The sequence below is a fragment of the Glossina fuscipes genome, unplaced genomic scaffold, assembly GCF_014805625.2.
Source record: "Glossina fuscipes isolate IAEA_lab_2018 unplaced genomic scaffold, Yale_Gfus_2 2, whole genome shotgun sequence".
In the NCBI taxonomy this organism is placed as follows: Eukaryota; Metazoa; Arthropoda; class Insecta; order Diptera; family Glossinidae; genus Glossina; species Glossina fuscipes.
Genome location: NW_023998416.1, coordinates 11676095 through 11698588, shown reverse-complemented (window position 1 = coordinate 11698588; position 22494 = coordinate 11676095). Strand labels below are relative to the sequence as shown.

Here is a 22494-nt window from a genome sequence, read left to right as displayed (position 1 = left end):
CCCCAGGGGTTCAAATTATTTATATTCTGGATTTTGTAAAAACATGACATTAATAAACATGGTAAGTAATTTTTTTCTAATTATATAAAAAATTCCTACAATCTTTCAAACCACCATCATAACAATAGGAAAAATAGATGCCAAAGATAATATCAGCAAAACAAGTCCTGGATTCTGTACGTGAGCTTATGATGTACATGAAAAAAAAAATGGAAAAAAGAAAGAAATGAAACATTTTTAAAGTCACTAAAGAAGTAAAAATTAAATCCGTTCGTTAAAATCAACCCCGAATATTTTTATACTTCGTTTACAGCTTTACCGGTTTGCTTGCAACATTGAAATATAAGCTGCAGGGGCCAAGGAGATATGGCTCCAAAGAAATTGTGCAATGATGACGATTAAGCCTTTATAAAATAAGCCATGTTTCAGGATTTAGGGGGAAAAGTGCAAATGGGGCATATTTTGCTCAAAAAAAATAATTGCAAAAGTTGTACAAAGCGGATAAATCGTGCGACAGCAACTTTTTCAAAAACACTTTTTCAAAACACATTCTTGCAGCTAACGATGACCTTGCAAAGGATAATACAATAACTAGCGGCAGTTATGTCGTTCTGTTGTAGCAGTCGAATGGAAAAATATCTCAGAGGATGCCCTAATCGTAAAACAACCAAAGCAAAAAAAATTGTAATCGGCTATAGCCGAATCGTTTATACTCACCATGGTTCTGCTTAAAAAAATCGAGATAGGAATGGAAGAGTGAAACTTTGACGCACTATATCACGTTCCCGAAATTTCATCAAAATTTATATTTCTGTCACTGTTGCAATATATGAGTAATAAACAAAAATCCCAATGCTTTGGCTTCTCCAAAGGAAAAGTGCTCTCAGTTTGTTTCTTTGTAGGTTTGTAGGCAAAAAAGCCGTTTAAAGCCGTGATAACGTACTTCTGACGGTGGCGAGAATGCTTACCCTTATAAAGGGACAAACCGGCCGATAGGCGGATGTTTGGTTGTTGAGATCGCCTCCGGATTTGATAATGTTTCACATTATATATACTTGACAGGTTGTTAGAGGAGTCTAGGTTCTGCCAATGTGTTGGAAAGCACAGCCTCTTAGCAGTAGCTGTAAGCATACTTTTCTATTAAGTCTTCGCATTCTAGCTACAGTAAATAGTTCCGTTTGCTTCAATCTATTGCTCAAAACATTTGCACTCGTACTATGGCAGTTGCATAATATTATTTTATAGCTCTTTTACGGTTCCATTGCAAAGAAAGAAACCAATCAAACTTGGTTTGGAGCCTTGGTGAATGAGATTTACTTTAAATTCTTCAACTCAGGAAGAGCAAGGCTATCGTTAATTAAATTAAAAAACTGCAAACGTGGACATTTTGAGCGGTATGTACAAAGCTATATATGTAGGTTTATGAAGGCATCGAGTGTTGAATTACGCAATACAAAAATGTCGTAATTTAATTGGTGCTCTTGATATAATCGACAAGTTTTTAAAGCTGCCGCACGGCCAAGTATGTAAGGGTCGTGAGTAACAAGTCAGTGTGCGCGAGTTCAGATCTCACTGCGACACAGCACACTTACTTGTAATGAGTCCTTAGTCGGCGAAGGCATCACATTTCCACTAGGCTGCGGCCGCTTCCTCTTTCCCACTCTTCTTTCTGATCATGATCGTGTTACGCGTATGGGGAATATTCCTTGAGTGAGTGGTCATAAAAGAAAAACAATAATAATAATAAGGAAAGGAAGAAAACATCTGAACATTGAAAATTTGAGACTGAGTTTGGAGAAAACAACCCAAACGAAGGACATTTCTAAGTAAATGTTTTGTATGATAATCAATTAAACGATGGAGTTTAAATCCGAAATGATTTTAAAATTCGTGACATATTTATTTATACACTACACTATATTAAGTTTGCGAGGATGTGTGCAACACGCAAAAGGGCTTGAGATAGACCCAACACTTTATGAATTAAAGCTTGTCTGCCCGTATGTCTGCCTTGTATTAAGCAGATAGTTCGCAGACTGACATGTTTTGGCCAAAGGACGAACGCTCTTGAATTTTGAATGGTTCAGATCGGACCACTTTTTTGACCACACACGCATTCAATTGTAGGCGATGATCCATTAAACCGGTTTTATTTATTTATATTTAATTTTTCTTTTCTTTCTTCTTCTGCAATCCGTTATCCAGAGAAGCAAATTTGCAGAGAACTTGAATTCGTTTAATATCAAATGACTTGAAATAAATTATTTAGGTTTTTAAGGTAATATGCAAATATTAATGTACAACAAGCTTTGTCCAAAACTCTGTCAAATCAAATCAGTAGGCATGAGTCAAGTCTTACTTTAATATATATGCCTTTTATATTTTAGTTCTATGCAGCTAATATCGACTATAATTGGATATCATTAGTTTGTGTTTACTTGGTAAGTCATTTTACTTAACCTTTCCGTTTGCATTTTTTTTTTTTTTTTAATTTATTTAGTTTCACATCTAAAATCCATTAGTTTTCAACTTTGCAAAGAGTTAACAACAAGAACGATGAGTGAGATTGTCTCCTAATTAGCATTTGTAATCTCATCCATTTACTTAAACATACATGATTGATGGACAGACTACTCAAATCAGTACGAAATGCATATACAAGATGTTCAACTAATTGATTATTTATTGAGTTTTTTTTTTTTTTTTTTATATTACGTTCTACTATTATACAATCTCGGCAGTGGGCATTTATCGTTGTGACAAGCTGCTTAAAGATAAAACTCTTGTCCAACATTATTACGTTTGTCTTGGCCTGAATATGAAATTTTGCTTGCAAGGACAAGTGCTGGCGAATGTGTTGAGATATTTCTTTTTAAATATTAATGATTTCTATGTACTTGAGAAGAAGGTGTTGTCTTTTATATACTAACAAATAACAACATTAGTCTAATGTTTTAAAAATATTATCAACAAATTGAAATTACGAAAATTTCTATACACAAACAAGTTAAAATCGGGCAGGGCTGACTAAATGACTAAATGCCTTTCACTAATCAATATAAAGGCTTAATTTTTTCTAAAAATTCTTATATGGGTATGGTTCCAAGCTATAGATTTCCATACTTCGAATTTACCTGCAACACTTAGATTGTAAATCATTATCGTATACTAAATTTTTAATAGTAATTTTTTATGAATTTGGTCCAATCCGGCCAATTTTGGATCGCGTTCTTTTTCGGGCCAAGACATATCAGTGCGCCTAATTTCATCGAAATATCGCGAAAATTTGCACCATATGGGTTAAAAATAGAAATGCAACAAATGTCAGAAGACCATATATCTGGTCATACGGATTGAGAAAGAACAAGCTACATGCTCAAACGGTTCAGATGGTGTGTTTATGTTAGTTTCTTCTATTACAAATGTCGCATACGTCTATCCACATTTAATATAATCTCCCCGAAAATAGTTTATGATGTAAGTACACACAAATAAATTAAAATCAAATAATTTAAAATATTTAGCTTTAAAGCTCATTCACACTGCACATGCCATCACTTATACGATATCATTAACAAGAAACTTTGCCTGCAGTAACACTCTGCTAATGACTTTGCCGTTGAAAACTTCAAATGTATGCAATTCTAAACCCAGCAATTAAAATTAGATCGTTTTAGTTAAAACTAAAACTTTTAAACGTAATATATACAAAGTTACAAAAGGCATAAAAGAAGCTCCGTATTCCATAGTGAATTAGGTAAGCATACTTCACTTGTCATTCGATTTTTAACGTTCAGTGGCGTGATTAAACGACTATCGTCACCATTGCATCAGTAGGCGTGGCAAAGGATACTCTAGTCGTAGCTGCAGTAAGGGGAATGTTGGTCAGACGCTAAAAGGCATAACACTAATGGATTGGGCATATACGTCCCTCGAGTATGTATATGTTTTCTAACCGCCACCGTTGTTAAGCGAATAGGAGATATCCCCTGAGTGATTTGTCTTAGTGAAAAAAAAGGAAAAAAATTGTTGGCGTACATTTGGTCATGCTTCGTCTCATGCCGATCATGCTCGAAAACCTAATATCAGGTATACACTCTGCGCCGAAAACAGGTGAAGATTTGATCTCATCCATACGAGAGAAGATCGAGGCTTGCAGTTCGAAACATCTGTTCTGATTAATTATTATAAATAAAATGCTTGCCTCGAGGCGAGTTTTTTGATATATCTTTTCGCTTCATTATAAGCTTTATTTTGCGTCGAATGCAATTGTGCATGTATTCGGGCGATTATTAGTAAATAAAAACATTGCATTCAATATATTTTTGTATTGCTTGCGGTTGTGCTGAAGTTCAACGTATCTTTCTCATCCATCTGTATAGTATGTATATAAGAAAATTGCAGCTTTTTTCTTGGAAGCAGTAGTACGCATGTAATGAGAAGATGGAGCATTTTTCTAGCAAGATTTCCGTAACAATTCTCCAGCTCAAATTAAGGTCGGAAAATGTAAACACAATTCTAATTTATTTCTTCTTTGTATCGAGTTTTTCGTCTTCTTGTGTTTTCTTTTATGCAGAATACGTATACAGTAAAAATTTCTATACCTATACACCGCTTGTGACGCTGTGTATATTGAATTTGTGCCAATATATGTAACATTTGTATTAATACATATTTTATTGTACCGATCCATTCATAATGATTTGCTGAAATGATTTTCAATGATAATGATTGAAATGAGTTTCCTAGGAGATGTGAGTCTCTTATACAGAAGGAAGATTTAGATGAACAATTATCCTAGACGAAGCGGTGTAACGTATTTACTAGTCGCTCTTATCAGATTATATTTATTTTTAGTTATGTGCATATAAAAATAAAAAATAAAAAATAAATGACTCTTTTCATGTTTTTTAAGGTTTCTTGCTTACCTTTTCGACATTAGTTTAAGCTTGAAATGTTGTTGAAATTTCTAAAGAAAAAAAAATTTTTCCGTTCGCTTTATTATTATTATATATATACCCTTTTGTTAAAAGCATGTCCGTGTGCCAATTGAGATTGTGAAATAGAAAAATTAAAGGACTCAAGAACGGTGAACTTTTTCTCGCGCTTATTAACATTAATTCGCTTTGATTAAAATCTCCGCATTCGAGTTGTTTTAGAAAACTTTATATTTTCTTTGAAAAGAGCAATCAGATTAATATCGGTCTCTTCGTCTTCCATTTAAGTAGAAACTTTCCAGATATCTAATAAATTTTTATGCCGATACGCAAATCGATCTTCGTTGTGATATGTAAGAAGTTGAAAAAAATATATCTTAAAACACTTCATCTCATAGAATGCTTGACGTATCTTCGTGAAAAAATACGAAAAGTTATATCACCTAAGCGAATGCATCTCATGGAATCCCTATTATAAAAGCCTACGTAAAAGGTGAACTGAAATGATTCAAGTTTGCTGAAATTAAGTTCCTTATTAAAGATCTTATTAATTAAAGTATCGATAATTAAATTTCGTTACCAAAGAAAAGCTTAATTTTCATTAGCTTACTTACTTGTGAGTGCGCAACAAACAAGAACTCTGAAGTCGGGCAAGGCATTCATTTTCGTGATAATACATCAAAAATTGTACAATATTTTCATGGAAGCCATCAAGGAGGACGCTCAAAAGGTACACAAACGTGGTCTAAACTATGCATGCTTACCATACTTGTCAAAGATTTTCACGCCCTTCCGTCATGGAAAGCGCACTTGAGGAGAAAGTGAGGAGGAAGAAGTTTTTTTGCTTAGAATGTGTTAGGAATGAAAAATTTCACGTTTAGATATATGAGAGATAGCCATATGACTCTGTTCACTTCGCAACGACCTCTTATCAATATATCCCCAACTCGGCCCCTGTGGTAGACAAATTGAATTGATATCCCCCCCCACCTATTTCATTCAGTCCTCACTTGCTAGCATACTTCATCCCTGTGATTCTCGCAAGTGAATAACAAACTGTTTGCTTGCAATAAAAGAAAATGAGCGGAAAGTGAAATATAGTTACTCTACGTGAAATACATAGGAATAACTTATAACTGCCAACTGTAGGAGCCAAGTCGTAGGATTCCTTACAATACCCTAAAGAATTTCCCTTTATCTGTGGGCTTATGTTTATGCAGATATTTTTATATAAGAGAAAACTTCTATTTTACATAAGCTTTCTTACATAAAAATGATACTTTCTATTAGAGCAAGATCTAAGTTTTATTATTTATTTTATGATAAGAGCTAACATAAGAAGAAAAAAAACATAGATGTACCTTTCATTTGTCCAAATGAGAACACTAAGTAATCTTTAAAAGGGCAACAAGGTATATGCTTTTATATTTGATGATAAGGTTAGATGAAGAGTTGTATTAGGTAGAGTATAATGGAGGAGCAGCCGATAGCCGGTCTAACATTTTTGGTTCTTTAAGCAAGAAGAACGCAATTCCGTTTTTCCAACGAAAAAACTCTTCGCTCCGATATGCAACTCGTACACCGAGTACTTTAGGTCGTCCTTTGCATTGAAAAATTATCTTTAAGTTCAGCTATACTTCAGCTTTTTTCGTGGTCCTCTCATATTGACATTACCTATCCGCGAATTTTTGAAGTATACCATAATTCGTAAGATAATAGAATGAATTTTATCACTATCAGTGCAATTTAAAAGTAGGAAGCGTAACGTCTGGTATTCGCACAAAGGGTGCAGAGGAAAGCAAAAGGGGTAAAGCACGATTCCTTTCATTCATCAATTTAAACTAAATAAGAATTCGAAAATATAATTTTTCTTAAATCAGTTTTAGAAACGTTAGATGCACTGGGTGCAGGCTAAAAAATATTGACTAAGAAACGTTTAATAAAATATATTTGCCCAATGAATGTTGCAAAGCAAGTTAATTGTCTTTTAAGATTCGATTATTCGTATTAGTTTACCCATTAGCTTTGTTCTGTTCTCCTTTTGTTAATGGTTTCTATAAAACATTTTTTTATTTATTTTTTTTTAAGGTTAAAAGAAGAGCGAAATAAACCTGAGTATTAACAAAAAATGGAAACTTTTCATATAATAATTTTTCTCTTGCCCTTTCTCTCTTCCTCTCTTTGCCATTCTCTCCGTACACTGTAGAGACTTTCTAACAATACCCAGAGATCGTCAAGAAACTTTTAATGGCTCCATTAGAAGTTTTTTAAAAAAACGCATACGCACCCAAACATGCACAGGAGAGATAAAAGTTTTGGATTTCATTGTTGGCAGATAAAAGCTTATCATAATAGGGATGAATAATATTTGTATTAAAATTTGTATTAAAATTTTGCTTTAAATTGCAGACTAAAGCGCAAAATGGGGTGTCTATGAATCCTTTTGGTCATTGAGAAAAGCATGTTTGCAATTTAATAGCTTGATACAGACAATAGCTTAGGGTATTATTATATTATGTGAAAGAAGTTAACTTAATGTTAAAGGAAATGTTTTTGAGCTACTTGAACTAAACGATGCCTATCCTCCCACATTGCCAAATAAGAACGTTGGATCTGTGGGGACTTAACTCACTTTTGGCTTCATCAAAATAACGCTTTCTTCTCCGGTCCACTGAGTCGCTTTGATACCACTTTGAAAGGAAGTAAAAATTGTCAGCCCGCCTTTATTAGCACTTTTTGTGCACACCTTAGTCATTATTAGCCAACTTTTCCAATGATGTCCTTGAATTTGATCATTAAGAGTAAAGAGAAGACCTGTGAATGGGATGTTAATTACCACGAAAGGTTGATTATCAGAAGGTCAGCCGAATAATTAGACGATTTTAGGTTTGGTACATTTTTGCCTCAAATTCCTTTATCAATAGTCTAAGGGCTATCGAATCTAGTATTAGATACGAGAATAAATGGTCTTACGGTGTTTTTATATGAATAGTTTCTTAGCGCTTTAAAATTTACGTTTCCTTTTTTCAAGGTTGCCCAGATTTTTATTGGCAGTTTCCATAACCACTCCATGAATAAGATTGATGAACATTTCAAGTGAATTATAGTTGGGGAACGAGTCTTTTTGAATGTCGTATCGCTAAGGGATGTAGCCTATAAGTGTAATGCGGTACCGATCAGAAGGAAGTGGAGAGAGAGTGGTAGGAAGCGTATACCCGGCCAAGATATGGTATACCTTTACCAACACAGCATAGAGTTTTACTGCTTATTTTTGTACCTATTTAAAAATGTTACGCCTTTTTCCTGTAGGTTGGCTTGGTCACAATTTGATTTACTGCTGAATTAAAAATGTTCATGTAACATATTCTATATAACGAATTTAACTTGATAAAAAATGTTCTCCGACTAACAAAACTTACATATATATATTTTGCAATTATGTCAAAAAAAAAAAAAAGAAAAGAAAGAAAAAAGCAATAATAATCATGCTCTAAATTTATTTTGCAATAAAAATCAATAGAAAGTCAAACAACTCTTGCCTATTATTTATTTAAATTTTAATTTGAAAGTTTGTCAGAAACAAACATGATATGCATAACAATATCAATGGAAAGACCAAACGGGATTTTACGCTCGGCTTGAAACGAACAATTTGATATCTATCGCCTTGATAAATTTGGGGTATAGCGAATAATATGCCCTAGAAAAACATAAATATTCATTTCTCTATCTATATATACCATAGAATAAAGAATGAAGAAGTGGTTAAGCAAAATACCGTAAGATATTTATATTTTACTCTAAGAATAGAATAACTAACCTATAAAACGGGCAAATCGGATGAATGTGATCTGTTGATTTTAAATACATGCAGAATGCTTTTATTAAAGAGCGGAATAGAATTTTCCTGTTGAGCACGCTTCAGTAACGACATGCTTTGTTTGATCAGCCCTAGCGAGCGTGACTTGATTTTCAAGGTGAGAAAGTAAAGGTGAAGGGACGTTTTTGCCAAACAGTCGCGTACAACAGCGAAAGCTAACTTTCAACTACGTCTTCACCCTTTCTCGACTTGTCTACTACCATAATTGATTCCATATACATACGCATGTGCCTTCATATTCATCTGAGAGAAAAGCAAAAATTGTCGTCAATCAACTTGCATTTTATTGATTCTACTGATTTCGTAGAAAGACATGTCTCGGCCGAAAGTGAAATATGCATTTTTAGGACAACATAAGATTGTCCAAGGAATGGCTTTCTGTAAATCAGCTCGATCAATATCAGCCCCTAAACCTAACTTATCAAGTCATACTTTCCTATATAAACTAATTTCTATAAGAGAACGATTGATTGGTTGATTTTGCAGGAGAGATGACAAGCTCTCTTACATAGTAAATTAAGAAATAGAAACTTGAATATACTACCTCTTCCTATTTTATATATGTATGTAAGCGGGTTGTTTTTTTTTATGTGAAAACCCTTCTAAAGGCGGCCACTAGAGACAGTGCGAGACTCTAACCCGTTACCTATCTTATCACCGATCGCTTATCTATACCCTCGGAGGAAGTGTAACCGTTTAGAAACACTTCTGAAGAGCTGACGTTGACGTTCTACGTTTCTTTGTTTTCCCATAACGATTGTGGCAAGCACTCCTACCTTCTTCCGATCGAGGGAGAGGAAACTCTCCGATCTTTCTATCTACAATCTCTGTCGCTCGCTAAGGTATTTCTAATACATAAGGAACTCGTATTCAGTGTCGTCGTGGCACTTGGAAAAGACTGCAAAATTGGTCCTGGTCTATCTTAAACCAATGTAAGTGCGATCTGAAATAACAATGACCGCTTGGTAACTGTGTTAGGTAAAAACTAACTTCCCCATGATGTGGTATGATAGCACACGTCCGTTAACCTTTGTGCGCCCTGTTCCAGAGCTCCTGCCTTTCTTAGACTTTCTGCCTTTCTTGCCCGTTCAACCGCGTCATCCGCCAAGCTGTGGAGTTAGGCTCTATACATGCCTTCGATTGCAGGTGGATTCCTATCACAGCAGCGATAACCGCATTGCCGCATCTTCCAACATTGTACGATATGCGGCGTACACCCTTATAACAGAGTTGATTGTATGAAAGGATTTCGTTGTGGGCATATGTGCGCGCGCGTGTATCTGCGGATGTGCATGTACATAACTACGTATAAACCTGATCCGTATGATGAGAAATCCAATAAACCTTTATACCGTACAAATCAAAGAAATTTTTATTAAATTGGAATTCTATAAATAAATAGATGAAGAGAATGAATTGTAAACACAAAGCAGATGAAAGATAAAATTATTGCATAAAATTTCATTTGTATATATATATATACATGAATACTGAAGCATATCAGTGCATACATGAAGTCTCATTTCTATGACAAGCTTTCAAACAGAGCAACTAGTTCGACATATTAAAATTTAACAAAAAACAAAAATTCATATAAATATTTTGCAATATTAGTTTGCATTGTATTAATATCCTTTTATTTAATATAACCGATATGTTTACATATGTACATCGCCTTTTGATTACCATTTACCTTTTATTCATCAAAAAGAAATATTTATATTATATATTATATACATACATATATATATATATATATATATGTATATATAAAAAAACATCTGTTTTCTCTTTGTCAGGAAATTTGAAAAGAAAATTCTTTTTAAGTTGCTTCTTTTTTCAATTACTTATTATATTATATATATACATTTATATATATTATCGTTATTGGTGCGTAGTTATAATTATGCTATAAATTCTCTTATAGCAATCACTGAAGCATAAAACTTTATAATACTTATAAAACGAACGCATTTTATTTTTCCACATAAGAAACTTTCATTCATGGTTCGAATACATTAAAATGCTTGAAAATCTTAACAAAAGATTTTGTGGCAGCTAATTATAAAGTTTATAAGAAATTTTCTGGAATTTGTTTTCCTTTAAATTCATCATTTCCGACTTAGGAATATTAATGTCGGCGTTTCACTCGCAACATAATTACTTGAAATATTGCAAGCTCGTCGAAGCAGTTCGCACTATTCAAGTATCCCTATCTAAGATTTATTCAAAATCTTGCAGTGACAAAAATTGCTATTCTCCCATTTTGTATTAAAACCACGATGACTATAATTTAATATGACAAAAAGAATTGAAAATTTTGAAATGCTTTCGCCAGAATAATAATTCAATGCAATACAAGGTAAGGTAAGAGAAGGTAAGACTGAATTGGAATTATGCATAAGGAATCGTAAAATGTTTATATATATCGAAAGTTTAACTTCGGAGATAGCTAAACGAAATTCGCTGCATACCGATAACTTTTTGTTTTTTTTTTACTTATTTTAATCCTTAACGTTGAGAAAGCAAATCATAAATAAGTTTTACTGTTCAATGAAAATTAAAACAAAAACCAAATAAATTGTGACGGTGTCGTCAACGCATTCGGTTAAATGATGCAAGTGCGTTTTAAGGGGGTTTAAAATTTTCAACCTAGAGAGAGAGAATACAATATGGTGTAATACGTTACGTTCATTAGGAAGGAATAAACTTATGGTAGATGTTTCATTCAAGTCATTACACTTAGGAAGAAGCGTGACTTAATCTGCAATATTTTAGAATAATATCGATTTAATTTATTTCATTTCGTATTATGTAAGTTCAATTGTTGGCTTTATTTTTAGTCCATATATATAATACAAGTAAACCGACCGCCCTGGCAGACGTGTAGTCACAAGCAAAGAACTAAAAGGATAGGGAGATAAAGCAAGAGTTCACTGTTTTAGCGTTGCGATCATCTTCGTCTTCCATAGTTAATTTTTCGTGCGATCAATGAAAAATCCTGACCTGATTTAACTAGGTCCATTAGTGCATATCTAAAAGCCTGCCTTAGCTTTGGCTAATAATTACAGATAACGTTTAAATATGAAGGCAATCTCTTGCGCATTACTTAACAACAAAAAAAAAAAGAAGAAGATTCTTTAATGTCTCGCAGATGTTAATCCACAATTTCATAAATATAATTAACAAAGGCAATTAAAACTTTCCACTGAAAATAAGCTCCATCGGCCAACTTATGCGCTTTCGTTTATTACAAAAGTTTTGCATTTATTGATGTAATGCGTATCGAAGAATATTATTTAAAATAATTACCACAAAGTGTGTTCCATTGATGAGCTGCTTTAAACAACACAAAATATACAAAAAAAAAAACGAAAGAATATAACTTAAGATAGTAACGCATACATTTTTCTTCTGTGAAAAATCAGAAAAATGTAGCAGTAGAACAACCTACTAGGAAAGCGAAGGAAGCAGGTAAAGATTTCGCAAAAGTCTGTCAGATTCAAAATTCAGAGACTGTTCTCATTATTATTGCCTATAATGTTACTGGATAGAGTGTAGAATGGTAACTCTTGACAATCATAACTGGCTTATGTATATAAAAAAACAATCAATACATTAAAGCAGTTAGCAGTTTTACAAACTTCTCCGCTTTCGTAATTATTCTTTATTATAATGATAAACCTTCGTAGTGTACTACAACACCTTGCAACAAATGACTCGATAAGTTTGCGCTCTGACAAATATATGGTAATAATGGCTCATATGATTTTTGGATAGGACTAGTCTTCAAGCGATACGTGTCAAAATTTCATGACATTCTGACAATAACTTAACATAATCACTTTAGGTCTTTTTTACACATCTTAGCCAATTATCGGCTGCTGATTTGTTGAATAGAAGAAGAAGTTTAGATGCGACAGTTGTTTAGTGGACCAGTGTTGTAATGTAAAAGCAATCGATAAAAAATAATTTCATATATTAATTAATATTGTTTTTTGATGGACGAAGACACTATTGAAGCCAAACGGTGTTGTGGAAACTCTAGACAAGCGAAATCAACTATTATTGACAACTATTCTGAGTTTGGACGCGGTCGTAAAAAACAAAATCTTGGCAGTGCATAAAATCTTTTATTAAGGCCGAAAACTGAAGTTGCGTGAGGTAGCAGACACCTTCAAGATAATGGAAAGCAATCTATTTAGTATTTTGAATGTATATTTCTTTACCCGAAAGCTCTGTTCGAAGTGGGTACTGCGTCTGTTAAACGTGTTCACGATTTCAGGTGCTGTTTGCAGCTGTTTGTTGCTGTCAGCATGAAAAGATATGTGGCAATGATTGAAACATGAATTCATCACTACGTTCCAAAGTCAAATCGGCCGGCAGGCAATTAGACAACAGTCGGCAACATCTATCCTAACCGACGAAGAAAGGAAACGGTTTACACATGAGAAAATAATTTCATTTCAGCTAAATAGAAAATTTGACATAAAAATTGGTATTATTTTCAACATTTTTTTTCTTTCAATTCATGCTAAGAAGATTTGCTAAGGAGAACTTACAGTTTACAAATCCGATAAGCTATTATCATTCTTTTATATTCGTTAATAAACTGCATCATCTTATTAAGGTGTTTTGAAGGATTCAGAAGGACTTCCGCAACACGCTTGCAATTCTTTGAAATTGCTTTCATCGCAAGTGTTTTCAAAAGGTACTCTTTTGTTCTTTACGGATTTATTTACATATACAATATTTTTACGAAAACCGAGGATCCAACTAACTTTTGACGACGATTTTATCTAAAAAAGTTCAAAACAGCTAACGACGTGTACCATAATCGAGTGCTTCTGTGTAAGCACAGGTTGTTATGCTAAGAACTTGCAAACATATCGGAAAATATTATTTTCATTAATTTAGCCAACGAAATAAATTCTAAGATTAACGCCTTTAAACACTAGTATTGAAGACTATTGATTTTTATTGAAAACTCTACCGCACGTGAGATTTGAACGCACGACTATTGTGTTGTTAATCGAAATTCTTTGCTTAGTCGGCCACTCAGGCGGATATATCGGAATATAACAATTCGGATTCCTAGAGAAATTTTGCTTAGAGATACGGTTTGCTCAGAGAAGATTGCTTTGCGAAAATGCCAATAATACATATATCAAATCATTCACATTTCAAATCAAACACATTTGTAAGGCATATTCCATACTCCCACTCTACACTACAAATAGTGCAAGGATATAAGTGACCTATTAGAAGACCATTAATTGATTCACAATCACTTCCAGTTCGATCTAAGCTTATGTGTACTCAAGTGATCCTTTGCATTCAATCCCCAGGACGCAACTTTTCCTGGTAAAATTGGGCGCAGCGATTGGTTTCAGTCCAAGGACTGACGCTATTCAAAATGTTTCGGATCGGATCACTTCGACCATGTCGACCATTCCCATATAACGCCATAATTTGAAAGTTGTTAAATGAATAAGCGAAGTGGTGTAGCTTTATGCCGTGGCCCACTATAATGTTTTCACTTGTTTATTTGTATGTATATAGAAAAACATTATTAAAAAATCGCATATTTTCTTCTATTGACAGTGTGAATAATTCACAGTTATTATTAAAAAAAGGAAAAAAAATTACGTCACTCATACGCCTTGTTTATCATGAACAAATTAAAAAAAAATGTGAAAAAAAAAAATGAAATTCTTGCTCTTGCTGCAATGGAATGAAGACATACTACACATTCACGATTTGATTTGCAAATACATGAGAGACTTGATCTGAAGAGCCTAAATAATCCATTTTTAACCTTAAAATAATCGCGATATTTCAATTTTCGCTCTCTATAACGCTAAAATGCTATAAATTTAATTCATTTCATTTCATTACAGCTTATTAATTGAAACAGTATCGAAATGATGAAAAATTTTAAAACCAAAGCAAGTAACAGTGTGGGCTGACTACGTCCGAGTAACACAGTTTTCTCCCGCATATGCTTTAGAGCACGTGTATCCAAGATTCGCCTGAAACTGAATAAAGCTTTCAATCTTATTCTCTCTTTTTTTTCTTTTTTTTTGTATTTTTTAAATAAATCCACAACAGCAACCACAACATGCATAGAACAACTTTCTACCAGAAATTAGTAATAAAATTTCTTTTGTCACCAAACCAAAACAACATAAATTATTTTCTGGTCTCTATTGTTTTCGTTGTTGTTGATTTGCTTAGTGCTTCTCTTTTTCTAAAATTTATGCTGAATTCTGAAGGCAAAGTAAAAATGAAAAAAAAAAAATTCCTGCAATCAACACAAATGTTTTAACAGCCAACACATCTAATACACTCTTATCTACTCCCAACTATAGCAAATACTACTACTAACATACATACATAACCATAAACATATATTTCGCTAAGTATGTGTTAGAGTGCGTGTGTGTGTGTGTGTGTATGTGTGTGTATGTGGCTCAATATATACACACTTACGTTTGTGTTCCTGCAGAACTTGAACAAAGCCAGTCATTTGTGATATAAACAAAAGTCAAAAAAAAAAACAAGAAAAAAAGAAAAACAGTAGAAACCTCTAACCAGTAAAAGTTAGAACGAAGCTAAAGCTAGTCAAATGAAAATATGTATATATACATAGCAACGTCAGTAGATAAAACACTAAGTTAAATCATAGAGTTTGTGTGCGAAGTACGTGAAAGATTTTCACTCACAATAAAGACGCACGTCAAAACTTAAAAACTATGAAAGTCATAAACAAGAGAATTGAAAAAGTTTCATTTGCATATAAGTAATAAAATTTCTTAAAAGAAAATTTTTCCAAAATTACTTCTTCCATTCAATCGCAATTTTGTTTTGCAAAATTCCTTTAATATTATTTGCATATCCTTATTAGCTTATTATAAAATACTTTCCTTTGACTTTTGTACGCTTCGGCTTTCAATATATAAAAATGTTTTTTGTTTTTTTTTTTTTTTTTTTTTTTTTTTTACTTTTATTCATTATTTCTCTTTCGCTCTTTGTTTTCATTTCTCTTGGTAAGAAAGAAATTCTAACATGGCTGCCATTACTATTTACCATAGGAAACGCAAGCTTCTCATTATAGGAAATAATCTTAATTTCCAGGTTCTTGGTATAATTGGAAAATTTATTCTCTTTTGCATCCAGAATTTATTAAGTTCTCTTTCCAATGAAGTTGCTTTATATTAGATGCGTATTCGCGTATGGGTGTTTGCGTACAAATATTGACATATGGATATTTAGATTTATACGCACGCATACATATATATGAAAGTATTTAGTAAATGTTGAATTCTGTTAGCTACTGAACATGCTCTCTACTAGCTACTTATGTAAATTATTTAATGAAGGTATGTTCGTTCAATCTTCATTTTTCTTATGGCCATTTCAGTTTTATTTGTTTCTCTTAACGACAATGGCTTTGAGATTTTTAAGAACCAAGTTGTACGGACCAAAGTCTCAAGTTCGTTTTGGTCCCCCGTCTAGGCCGAATATGTCGAATATACTTAAATTGATTTTTATCATAGATAAGTTGGCTCCCTTATATCGCAAATTTAGAGTTGTCTCTATATTATATATTAAAAGTAAATTGACCGGAAGCCGGAAGAATTATCACATTCGAAATCACCCCAGCTGAATGCGATTGCCAGCCGATTGGCAGACATGTTTCGAGGCAGTGTGAAAAAAATTTCCGCTTTCTTTCTGGTTTGAGGCGTCGTGTTGTAAGCACTGATCTGTTGGAATCCGATCTCATGTAGACGCCAGGAGCCATGAAGGTTAGGAATTTAATGAGAATTGAAGGACCAAACTGAATTACTTAGACACTAGAGAGTGAAGACGAACGGTCTATCTGGAATTAGGGTAAATGTTAACATATTTCTCATTATTTTAAGCGTGGATCAGAATTTATATGGATTGTTTTAGTTTCTGGAATTGAAAACTGAATGCGTTTCTTTAATTTTCTAACGCCGATAAAATATGAGAGGAAATCTTTAATCAAAGGATCAGTGCAATCTCTTAAAACCTAGTTAATTGACTAGTGTAACAGAGAAAACACACAAAAAATCTCGAATGGGGGGGAAATTTTTACTCTTTACAAAGTGTAGAGCGACAAGCGTATAGGCTGTTAAGATAAGCCACTAGACACTAACATAGACGTAAATGAATGGAAGGCGAATTAGTCGACAGGTAGAAAAGTTCGACGGATGAGCAGAAAACGTAGACGGATGAATACGTAGGAGAATAATAGGTGATAGAGGTGAAGGGTAGGCAAATGAATGAGTAGACTGACGGATTGACCAACGGGTGGCTATACATGAGTACGAATGGTCAGATAAGCAATTACATAGCTAGAAACAACAGATTGAAAGCGATTTTAGGGCACAAAAGACGAGTCCAACCTATAACAAACAATTAAAATAGACTCGCAGTCGAAGAAAAGGGAGCAAAAATGGTTGGGCTGGGCGACAACCGCAGGAAAACAAATTAAGGTGCATATAACTAAGCAGTCGAAGCAGCCAATGCATGCGTAAATTTAATACAATTTCCTTCTCGCTCTCTGGATATATGTATTGCGGACAAAAAACAACAGGCAAGCGTACATTGCGTATGAGTTACGTGCAGAAAACCGCGTATATATTCCATTTTCAAAAAAAATATAAACTGTCGAATATAAATCAGTCAAGGAAGCTGTTTACTAACCACAAGCAAACAGGCAGGCGGGATCCCGTTATGGTCCATAAAATTATATAAATTTTGTGTATGTTCTTCGCAGAGGTTACACATTTCTAAAGAACTAGCTATCAAATTAAGTCTATAGGCTTTCAAAATTTTCTCAGAGCCCAAGAAGCCTAACGATTTAATCGCCATTGTGCATTTATAACTGTGTGCCTCTCCACCACCAAGTCAGTGTTTGCTGCTTGAAATCTCAGTGCCGTGAAGTTTACTTTAGTCATAGCTATAGTGAGTGCTCAGCTGGTAGAAGCGTAACATTTGTTGATTGTGAACACATCTACTAGACTGCGGTCGCCACTTCTTGATTTTTTTCTTTCTTTCCCACTCCTCAGTTCAATCTATGGTTGGTCCTATCAAAAAACATATCCGAATACGTCCAAGACGTGCGACAGCAATTTTAATCGATTTATATATCAATTTTAATAAAAACCTGTCCAACAAGAATTCCAATCAACAGTTTTATTTCACGAATATCACTTAAACGCAGGAATATCTAGTGCTTTGCTCGTGTTAATTACCAACGTCTAGTGCGTGGTACGTATTCACTTGATGATGATCCTATCTTATGTCAATTTTTATCTGATAACAAAAGGCCGAGCATCGATGTGAAAACTAAACGCTGCATAGGGTCGAACAAAGACACTTCTTAATATCCGCAAAGGGTTCATGGACTATATTCGGCTAAAATGGATGTACAGTGACGGGATTAGACGCTCATCAGTATCGAGGCAGTGTTCAAAACTCTTTATACCCTCGATTATCGATGTAATGAGGACTTTCCGAGGCAAATGTTCCAAAGACATAAAAGACATTTGGCCACTGATCAGTGGTGTTTCCCATCGTTTCAGATGCTTCCAGTTCCAACTCGAATGTAAATAAATACTTGCGAATGTAAATAAATGGCTTGCTTCGCCCTAAGGACGAAAACGATCAGATTGAATAATGACGTCTTTGTAACCGCTTTGATATAAGGCCTTATTTTGAAAACTCATTATATGAAAAAAGTCTTCGAAACAAAAGAGCACGCTAAATTTGATTCGAAATCGCAAATTTTTTGGATCCTCTTCCAGTACATTATATAGTTTAGGCAGGGAAATACTATTCCAAGGCTAAAGTTTTAAACCATTAGTATCTGAAGCCGGTACCTGTAAAATCTATCACGCTTGAGACTTGAATCCGCGACGATTGACTTGCTAGCCAAGATCTTTTTGACTATTCGGTCACTCAGGCCGATATATAATTGCCATTATTATTATCATTATTATAATTTAGTTATGAAGAATAAAATTCTTGGACTAGTGGTAAGCATTAGTTGAAACTCTAAGACAAGCGAGTAAGAAAGCTAAAAAATCGCGCCCATTAAATTACTCAAATCTATATATACGACTTTAAATGAATAACAGTGGACAGCTGTCTTCTTTGTTAATTGTGATATTCCCATTACTAACGTGCGATTATCTCAAATACTTTCACTTCCAAATATCACTAATAAGTTCTTCACTTAAAAGTCCGATCGAAGATTGCTGTAAGGCATCTTCTTTTGATAAAATTATATTACTTTAAACTTTGAGGTTAAGTTAATTTTCTGGCTCTATGAAGATTAGAGAATAAGTTTTGGTTTTAAGTCTAAAAGAATAGATTTTAATATCCTGACTTAAGTGTAAGCAGTTTCCTAATCGAGTTCTTAGTTAAAGACGATTTAAAAACAATACAGCATTTGTTGCCATATATCGTATGGAGTAGTAATGAAAATATTGAAAAAGATTATTGTTTCGAGAATTTTCATGAAAATTATTCAACAGCGTCTATCACTAGCTTTCAATCAATTAATTATAATTTCAAAACTTTTACATTTAAGTATTAAAAATGATGGTAAATGTAGAGAAATAACTACTACTGTGCCGAAAGCAGAACCCACGCATTCTATTGCAAAGAGAGTTAAAGAGGTCTAAGCAATAAAAAACGTTCTCATGAAATGTTTCTCAATTTGTATCTCACCATACATGTAACCTCTCTTTATCTTATGCATTTTGTTACTCATTCGTAGAGTAGTTTGTTGATTGCGATTCTATGGAAACATATTTTTGGAGCTCAACAATTTTGCAAATCATTTTCAATACAAACACAATTCAATGTAGATGTGTGCAAAAATTAAATATTTATGCGTGCATATACATACATATATATATATATATATATATATATATTTGTGTGTGTGGGTGAGTTTGCGTGAGACTGGAGAATTGTGAGAAGGAGTTCAAGGAGCATATATCTAAATATGTATACGAAATATGTGCGGATAGTTGTATATATATATATATTTTTACTCTGATGCATACTTTCTTTTTTTGCTTTTTTTTTCTTTTTTACTGTTATATTTTCTGTTGGTTTCAAAACGAATACAAGAGCTGATGACTATACAATGATGCTATTGATGATGCTGGTGTTTGGGGATTTAAGCCAGCAAGCAAGGAGGCAAGTAAGCAGGCAGGCAAACAAATTATTTTTCCTTTCTTTTTTTTTTCTTTTTCCTTCTGATTTTATCGATTTGTTTGCGTATGTATTGTGTATACTCGTAGTGTGTGTAGTAAGTAAACTGTGGCTTTTGCTATTCTTGTTTGTGTAGTAAACGCATTGGGTATACACTCGAGAGTTGTTGAGTGCTTTTACCGGTTGCCAACATTCGATTCCATGACCATACCGATAATAATATTCCTATTGCTGTTGCTGATATTATTGATACTTACAGAGAGACATGCATGCATGCAAACATACGTGACTGTCATGCAAATGTCCATAACTAGCTTTGGGCTCTATTTGTTATCGTTTTTCTTTTTACTCTCTGTTGATTTTTTAATCTTTTTAACATCTCCAACCTATAAAGCTATAGCTTCTTCTACTTGATATACTTATTATTATTTTCGAACTTAACATAATTACACATACACACACAAGCACACACACACACACGTGTTCAGTTAATATGCCATTAGAGGGTATTTTTGGCAGCCCTTAAAAAAAGTTTTCTTTCTTAACACCAAATTCCTTTGTTCAAATGTCTTTGCATGAAAAAAAAACAAAAAAAAAAAAAGGAAAGGAAAAATTTGGCAAAAAATTCAAAGGCTTCAGTTTAGGTATTAGATATTTTACTAAATGTATAAACTTTTTCTTTTTTTTTTTTTTTTTCTAACAACAACACCCACAACTAACCATTTACACCCCGAATTTCCACAATACAACCATATACGAGAAGTGGGAAGAAATGAAAACTTTATTAAACACCAGCATCAGCATAGAGCCCAACACACACAACATGGAAGAAGGAAAAAAAAAAAATCATAAAATACAAAAAGTAAAAGAAAAAAGGGAAAAAAACATACACTCACAGGTTGGTAAATTTTCAACATGGCTGCCATGAAATGCGCTGTTGCCAATTTTATGCTTCAACATATACAGTAACAACCACAGAATAGCAACAACAAGAACAGCAACAGCAATAGCAGCTCTTTTCAAAGTATTTGAATTCAAACTGAAAGAATCCAACAGTTTATACACACAAACTAATATTTTTGTTGTAGTCACACACACACACACATTCAAACACACAAACATTCAAACATTCAAACATTATACTCTACATTGCACACACACCATTTTTATATACAAACACATATTTGTCATTCTTTTGAACGGTAGTAAAATGACAACAAAGCAAAACACATACACTTCTACAAACGTAACAAAACAAAGGACAAAGCAAAAAAAAAACTTTTTGTTTCAAAGTCTATAATTAATTAAATTTGCTATTTTCGTTGTTTCCATTCAATCCGATGTTGTTGTACTGATTCGTATTTATCGAAAATGTTTACTCACTCCCTCCTCCCAGCGCATAAGTACGGGATAAGTACGAGTATGTTTATATATTTGTAACAAGTTCGAGTTGTACGCGCTAATAGTGGCATCTTTTCTTCAAAAACAAATACAAAATTGTAATTATTTTCTAAAGAAAAATAAACTGAATGTTAAAGAAGAAAAACACATTAAAATAACGATGGTTGGCAAATAGACGTCTTCTCATCCTGTAAATGCTGACTTTATTTTTCTTTCCTCTTAATCGTGATTTAATGAATTTTCATGTTTTTTGCTTAAGAAAACGTAACAACAGATTACTTGGCGTCATAGCAGTGAGAACATAGTTGATAAAGCGTAGCTGAAAAAAACAAAAAATTTCATTGAATGAAAAGAAAAGGTTAAAACTTTTCAAGCAGTTTCTATTTACATTTGGCACTTAAAAGTTTCATTATCTGTCAAATTATAATTTTCTCTTGTGATAAATATTTAATCGGTAAGACCAAAGGTGTGGCATCTAACAAAACGATTGACGAACCTATTAGGAAATTCAATATTTATATAAATCGTTAATGGCCTTGACGTGTTCTTATTTCTACAGATCTACAGATGGCATGAATTGTGGAGAAATAAAATTGATTTGTTCACCTATTAAATCCTTTAATAGGACGACCTTACTTACCTGTATGCCACACTACATACTACCGTAACCGCTTGTTATTTAACCGCACTGTTTGTCCTTCGAATAGCTCGCCAGCATGCATCAGCTTTTTGTCGTCGTCACAGATGTTTCCATTTTCTCAACTCGGCCTTACACCACCCACGGTTTTTCGCCCTGCTTCTACCAATAATCATTTTTAACCGCTAACGTACCTACGTATTGCCATTTATCATATTATTTCTTTTTCCCTTCAGCTACAATATGCTTATGTTTAAGTTGACGGAATTTTAGAAGATTAAATAATCTTAAAATTTATGTTACGTGAATCAACGAAAGTATTAGTCGGTGGATGGAAATGGGAAATACATTCACATCCTATCTCACATGTCACAACTTGATAA

At 33.4% G+C, this 22494-nt stretch overlaps 1 protein-coding gene across 1 annotated transcript in view; it reads right to left on the bottom strand.

Annotated features, from left to right (window-relative positions):
* Nucleotides 1-22169, bottom strand: part of LOC119633893 (class E basic helix-loop-helix protein 22) — a 42813-nt gene extending 20644 nt beyond the window's left edge. The window contains exon 1 of the mRNA XM_038027705.1: nucleotides 22115-22169. The gene's annotated coding sequence lies outside the window, so the exon portion shown is untranslated. The remainder of the gene's footprint in view (nucleotides 1-22114) is intronic.
* Between the last annotated feature and the right edge of the window lie 325 nt (nucleotides 22170-22494).